Here is a 7,588-nt window from a genome sequence, read left to right as displayed (position 1 = left end):
AGCGTACCAAGTGGCTGCTACACTCGACAGGGTTCTTCCATACAGAGAGAGTTTCTGTGGCTTAGTCAGTTCCATCGGCTTTAAGACATCCAAGAAAAGTCGGATATGTACCATTGGATCCCCTGACCCGTCGAAACGGTCAATATATGGCATTTTGAATCTGTCTGGGAGCCGTACGGCAGCCTTGGTGTGCCCATCCTCAATGTCAGGAATGGAGTTAAGGCCTTGCGCCTTTTTGAATTGCTTCTCAAGATTCGCAATTTTCACTGCAGTCGAATTGAGCTCATTAACATCAAGGGAATAAAGCCTCTCATTAGGCTGCACCAGGGGTCTGAGCACCTGAGCTTGAGTCAACCTTTCTCGAGGATTCGGACACTGCAAATCTTCAATTGGCGGAAGTGGATCAAAGTTTGGCTGGGGTCCCAAAGCTGGGTGTGAGGCAGATGCCCCAGATGGATGCTGCATTTCAATACTGGTCTCAGCCTGCATGGCAGTTCCTTGATTTAACGCTGCTATCACGGCCACAAATTCTTCCGAACCCTGGGCCATCATGGTCTGCTGAGTCTGAACAAAGGTGATGTGACTGGCGACTGACGGATCAGATGAACCGATGAGCCCTGACTGGCCTTTCTTTGCCTTGCCTCAGCGAAAGAACACTGGTTGCCCTTGAATTGAATTTCTGACCTAACAAAGTCTATCAACACTAGTCCAATGTACCCCGGGGATATCGGAGCCTTCTGAAGCTATAGTTCCAGGACTATCTAGCAAAAGAGAAAACAGACAGCATCTCAGCACAATTTTACTGGAACGGATTTGAGCATACTAGGATGACTGTACTCAATACTGATCACTGTTTCCCAAATATCTGCCTGTAAACTGATACCCTTGGGTAAAACTGATTCCCCAAATACTGATGCTGATGCCCATGGGCCTGATACCCAGACTTGCAAACTGGTATATGTGTCCCTGTAGAGATACATTCTAAAAGCACATAGCAAGTAAGAGAGAGCCAAAACACCCCTATGTTGGGGTAGGGTTTCCCTGTCCTATTTTGTCAGGAGCTATGGTTTCACTACGCACGCAGCGGTTTCAAACAACTTAGCATCGGGTAAGCAACCTGTCCTAGTTTGGAATGGTCACTATGGATTCCGAATATGCACTAGGTCGAATGGTCAAAAAGGGTGCCCCGGAAAAACCGGGGTTTGTGTTCCCATACTGTCAGAGCCCATAACCGGTCAGCCTTTTGGTCATGCCTTGACAAGACAAGCCTCCAGCAAACCGTTCAGGAATGGCAGATGGCAAACACGGTGTCCTAGGCGCACCAATGCACATGCAATGCAAAGAGATACATAACTGAAATCAAAACAAGATATCACGAGTTCGAGTCAAGCTCTCTAAATCCCCAGCAGAGTCGCCAGAAACTGTTGACGCGCCCGTGGGCCCCGCTGCAGTTCGGACTCAATTTGTGTCACGGTTCTTAATCTGAACCAAAGATTCCAAATCTGGCAAATCGTTTTGAGAAACAGATTTTTGAAAAGAAGTGCCAAACATGGACTGTTTTGCCAGATACAGAGTCACCACCTAAATATTTTATTTTGGGGGAATTTAGGAAACCCTGACTCGGTGCCAAAGGCCATGTGTCTATCATCACCAAAGTTGCCTCGGCTCGGGAACTTGGGTACGATCGGGGAAGGTCAGCTATGAGCACCCCCTCTCGCCCGGTCTGAAGACCGGCCTCTACTAACCGTGATATTCTATTTTGAAAACGTTTATGTGTTCTTATGCTGGTTATTAGCCTAGAATTACTATGTTATGCGCACAGCAAACAAGTATAGACCGAATCGCCCAAATTGGAATAAAATATTTCAGGTTTTGCTTTGAAAGTGATTTTCTACTCGCGAGTAAGCTAAAATGCAGGTTTTGCCACCGTCGAGTGGGCTTTTATAAAAGACAGTTTTGCCACTATCTAGTGGGCTTAAAACTCACAGTTTTAATGCATTATTCCAAGTTAGGTAATTCAACCTCCATCCACAGGCATTCAAGTAGTTATATCACATAAGCAGCTAGTCTCATGGTAATCATGCTGTTATGGCAACACTCACACGCATGCAAGGATGCTAAACCATAAATGCTTACCGAGTACTCTGAGCCAAAACAAAAACTAGTTAGTAATCATATGCATGATCCTAGTTCATGTTAAGATGGCTAATGCAACACATGCAAAATGCAACTAAGATAGGCTCGGCTAATCTACAATGACATGTGAAATGCTGCAAATAACAAATACTCAACTTGGAATTGAAATACGAGTGCAGTTAGCATGATGTACCGAGCCTGGTGTATGTAAGACAAATGTATGAATGCACGCATGCATAGCATAAGGTATGCTAATATAAATATGCCCTAGTCTACCATCATAAGCGGGTAAATAAAAGGGAAGAATGACGTGGGGTTGGAAGACATGCACACACGCACCCACACTTATTACAAATTTGCCCTCGCTCGGAGGGACCGAAAGAATAATACAGTCCGAATAACAAATCAACTATCCTAGCTAATTAATTATTACAGACCCTTAATTAATTAACAAAATAAATGCAGACAGAAGGTGGCCGCAGCCGTGCCTCGGAATGCGCGAATGATGCATGCTCGGTCCATTTTGCCCGGAAACCCATACCATGCCACTGCTGCCTCTGTTAATGCTACCCTGCTCCTCTGAAAATTGCCAAAGTCTCAGGGTATCTTCAATGAGAACGGCATGACACCACCGGCTAAGTGAAATGACCACCGGCCATAGGAAATTTCCATCGGCTGCTTTCAAGTCCATCAGCCTCATATCCTTTGCCGGTCGGCATTCTTCAGTGCCGGTTAGCAGAAACTTCCTGCAGAAGCTGGTTTTTGACAGCAACAAGGACAGACAGTGCATGGCATAGAATTTCAAGCACATGTATGCGCGGACACACTCCCTATCATGCAAGGGACTCAAGGGAGCATGACCCTCGACCCTCGGGCCATCAATTATGCATGATGGCCTAAGAGGCCAAGTTTTGCAACTTTGATATCAAATGAAATGCAAGCACAAAACACATCAAAGGGCCCCAACCCCTATCATGATTGATCAAGAGGCAAGGGATGCATGCTCAATGAAATGCAACCTAGGCATGGAGGCTAAGTATGCAACATGAACATGCAAATGAGCAATGTATACTAGGCGCGCAACCTAAACATGTAAGCAAACATGGCAAGCAACAACATGCGATGATGGACTTAAACTAACATGGATAGCTCGCAAGCATGTCAAAATTAGTGGCCATTAGATGAAAAATGAGACTCTCGAAATGCGTGCACGCATGCATGCAAACCGAGGACCAAACCTAAGGCATAGAATACCACTCTAACAAGACATGGCAAGGCATGGAAAATGGCATACAAACATGCAAGTTTCAGCATCAAAACATGACCCAAAACAGCCCCGAATCAAGACAACATAGCACCCGATGCATGAGATGGTCCCGAAATGCAAGATTTAAGCACATGAAATGGCTTGTAGCTACATCAAGCATGCATTGTTTGCTTATGACATGTGATGACAGATTCAAGGAAGCCACAAAACAAGAATTTTTGCAGTTTCAATCAAGGCCAAACAGCAAACAAAAATAGGGCAAAACTAGCATGCAAAAATGGCCCTAAATGTGAGATAAAGAAGCAACTCACAGCTGCTGACCCCAAACAGATTAGGGCCCTTCAACAATATTGAAGATGGGCCCAAAATATGACTTTTTACAATTGAAGTCCAAGCCCAAAACAGTATACAAGTATGCTCAAAATACTATGCAAGATTAAGGCCAAAAAAAAGAGCTACAACATAAAGTATACAAAGGGTGTCTCAAACAGCCATGAACCCTTAATGAAACATGAAGAGGGGCTCAAAATAGGGCTATTTTCAGTTCGGACCAAACTCCAAAAACAGAGACACAATAGGCTAATAACTCATGCAAAAATAGGGACCAAAGAGGGGTATAATGACAAGTGGCACATGGAGGTCCCAAACAGTGATGAGCCCTTCTTCAATGTTGAAGAAGGGCTCAAAATAAGCCTATCTACATTTTACATCATGCTCCAAAACAGATCACACATAGGCCAAAAATACTATGCAAGATTATGGCATACAAAGGGGTAATGAAGCAAGTGCAAGATGGGGGTCCCAAAAAGGGTAAGACCCTTAATGAAACAGAAAAATGAGCTCAAAAAATGATATTTCCAGTTATGGTCGGAGCTCAAAACAGCAAGCAAAATGGGCTAAGAAAACTTGCAAAAATGAGCTAGAAAGAGGGAGAAATCAACTCACCCTTGAAGACCAATCCTTTGCTACCTCTTGGACCAAGAAAAGCTGCCTCCTAGCCTCTGAGAAGGCCCTCCAAGCTGCTGGAATGGAGTGGTGGTGTGGTGCTATAGGGTGTAGTGCAAATAGGCCAAGAACAAGGGTCTTTGAACACTCTAACACACCCAAATGTCGAGAGAGAGGGAGATATAGAGAGAGAGGGTGATATATATGTTGTATGTATGTATTAGGTCTGATTTTGCTGAACCAAAACAATGGAGAAGGAGGCTTTCTTATATAGGCAAAGGGAAGGGCTTGAAGCTTATAAGACAAGCTAAAAAGAAAGGGTCAAGGGGGGCAAAGGGGGCAAGGCTTATAAAGGAAGCTAAGACAGCTGGCCAAGCTTCTTGAGGAAGCCAAGACAAGGGGTCAAAGCTTCCTCAAGAAGCCTTGAGCAAAGGGTGCAAAAAGAGGGGTCAAAGGTAGTTAAAGGTGCAAAATAGCCACACCCGTGCATGGGGGGACGGGTCTGTACACTCCAACTGGCACAGCTGGAATGCGCCATGCTTAAGGGATGTAAAAGGGGCATATCGGCCATGAAAGAAGGTCATCGGCAAAACAAATGGCCGGTCGGCGCAATATATTGCCGACCTACAATTTATACTGGCCGGTCGGCTAAAAAGAGTGACGATGGGTAGCTGATAAGGTCAAAAAGTGCCGGTGGATGTCCAGATTGAAGCCCCGGAAGTTATCTTTCCAATGGTGCACACCTTGCATTAAAATTCCTCCTGTGGAAAAAGTTATGCCCATTTTGGTGAAACCGCGCAGATTCGATCCAACCGGGATGATGCCCAACTTCAGCTGATCATATCTCCCCCACCCGGACTTGGCTTGAAGAGATTCTTGAGTGCAAAATGAAGCTCCAGAAGTAATTTTTCTGATGGTGGTGGCCCCATAGCTAAACTCCAAGTGCACAGACAGATAAGCGCGATTCAGCGAGGGCTGCTCGACTCGCTTCTACCCAGATTCATGCCGAACTTCTCCCAAACTAGTTTTCTCCTCTCCTTTCCTCTCTTTTCTTCAACTTCAAACCCCTAAACAAGGTGTTCTGAAAGATTTTTCAAAGATTTCATCTCTCTTTCATTCATTTCCACTTCGTCCCTGCCCGATTTACTGAAAAGCGCAACGTTTGACAAAATGCGAGCCTCGGAACAACGCAGAAACTTTATTTCAAAAAAAAGTTTTGAAAGAGAGGGGTTAAAGGTCTAAAAACCATCCAAAATAGCTTTTGTCCAAAACGGGGTGTGAATTTGAGACTTGTCTCTCTCCTTGCTGAAGAAACTAGATCTTTGCCCTGCACACCTTTTATCACCAAGTAAACCATCAGTAATGCCCAAGTCTTATGGGCTGTCAAAAATGGGGTGTCTACACAGGCATAATTCCCCGGTTCGACAGTTACCTTCATTTAGCGAAGTCTAGTCATCTACTTGTACTCTAGAAAGAGAGTATACGCCAGTTTTGATAGCTCAGCATCCCTTATTCAGCATGGAAGAAATGCTCCACCAACTCCAACAGACTATTAAGAACATGTAGCTAGATGCTGCCCGACAAGCTGAGACCACAGCTAGCCATGCCAAGGTTGTAGTCCGCCAAGCAGAGGTAATAGAAAGGGTTCAACAACAGCAGCCACAACCTGCAGTAGCCTCAGCATCCCATGCACCCCCAATGGGAATCTCGACACCCGGGGTCACAATCACTGTCCAGGAAAATTAGGGCATTCCAGTGGATCCAATTCCACACCAGACTTCCAAGGCACCGATTTACATGACAGAGGCGTCGTTTGAATTTGTGGTCGACCCTACTGCACTGAAAGTGAGCAAGCTTGAGAAGCTCTTTAAACAGGCACATGGTGTGAACTCGACACCTGATATAGAGGATGGCTATACTAAGTCAGTAGTGATGTTGCCAGACAGATTCATAATACCGTATATAGACCGGTTCGATGGTTCCGGGGATCCTGTAGTCCATCTACGGCTATTCTCTGACATTCTATGACCCATGGGTCTCACCAGACTACAAAAACTATTGCTCTTCGGCCGGACCATGTCGAGTATAGATGCCATCTGGTATGCTAAGCTTGAAGGCTTGTGAAGAGAAACTGGGAGGAAATGGCCAAGGCCTTCAGAGCACAGTACTCCTATAACACTCAAATCGAGGTCACTCCTCGTGATCTCGAAACAACTCGCCACGAATCAAAGGAGGGCTTCTCCAATTTTGTCACCCCGGTGGAGGGCCAAGACCTCTATGATGACTGTCCGGCCAGCTGAAAAGGACCAGATTAGAATGCTGGCCCGTAACCTACAACCAAGACTGTTACAAAAAATGATAGTCCTACATCTATCTACTTTTGTTGACCTCCACGAAATAGGGGTGCAGATAGAGGATGCAATAAAGTAGGGTCTGATAGACGACGAGAAAGAGCAGCCTACGAGGGCTTTCACAAGCAGTTCCAATGCGACTATGAGTAGTAGTGCAGCTACAAGGCCTTTCGATGTGGGTATGGTCACCACCATACCGGAAACTGCCAACCCCTTTGTCGGTACATCCGATACGACCTTACAAACCTCGAAGCACCAACCCCGAGGCCAAAGGATTTTCATCCCTCCATACATGTCCTTATCCAAATCCTTAGGGGTCCTGATCAAAAAGGGGCACCTGAAGCTACTAGAGCCTCGACCCCCACCTGATCCCCCTCCCCTGAAACACAACTGTAGACACCCCATTTTTGACCGTCCTCAAGACTTGGACGTCACCATTGGAACACTTGGTGATTACCCTTGTTTGTGTTCGTTTGGAGTTCCCGGAGGTCTCGGCTACGCGCCTTGCCTCAGGGTCTACGAACTTAACTGTTTAGTGTCTGGTTTTGCACCAAACACTTATGTTTTACCTTGGAGGGGCAGGGAATGCCTTGTGAGGCATCCCCACACACCATCGGCCATGGCCAGAGGCCACCGGCTGGTTTTTGCTGCCATCGGCAATATATATTGCCGGTCGGCACCAATTGTTGCCGGTCGGCACTACCTTTTGCCAAAATGGCATTTTTGTGCAGCCGACTACTGTTCATCTGCTTTTGCAGATATTTTATTACAGCTGTCTTGCATTTGGCTCCCCTCCATACAGGTGTATGGAGGGATCTCCCTCTTTAGAAGCTTGTCTTGTAAGCTTTACAAGACAAGAAGCTCTATAAGAGGAGCCCTTCTCTCTTGG

This window comes from Camellia sinensis, chromosome 9, assembly GCF_055761805.1.
Source record: "Camellia sinensis isolate YWXY chromosome 9, ASM5576180v1, whole genome shotgun sequence".
In the NCBI taxonomy this organism is placed as follows: domain Eukaryota; kingdom Viridiplantae; phylum Streptophyta; class Magnoliopsida; order Ericales; family Theaceae; genus Camellia; species Camellia sinensis.
The sequence above is the reverse complement of the archived record's forward strand: the minus strand, read 5'-3'. Positions refer to the sequence as shown.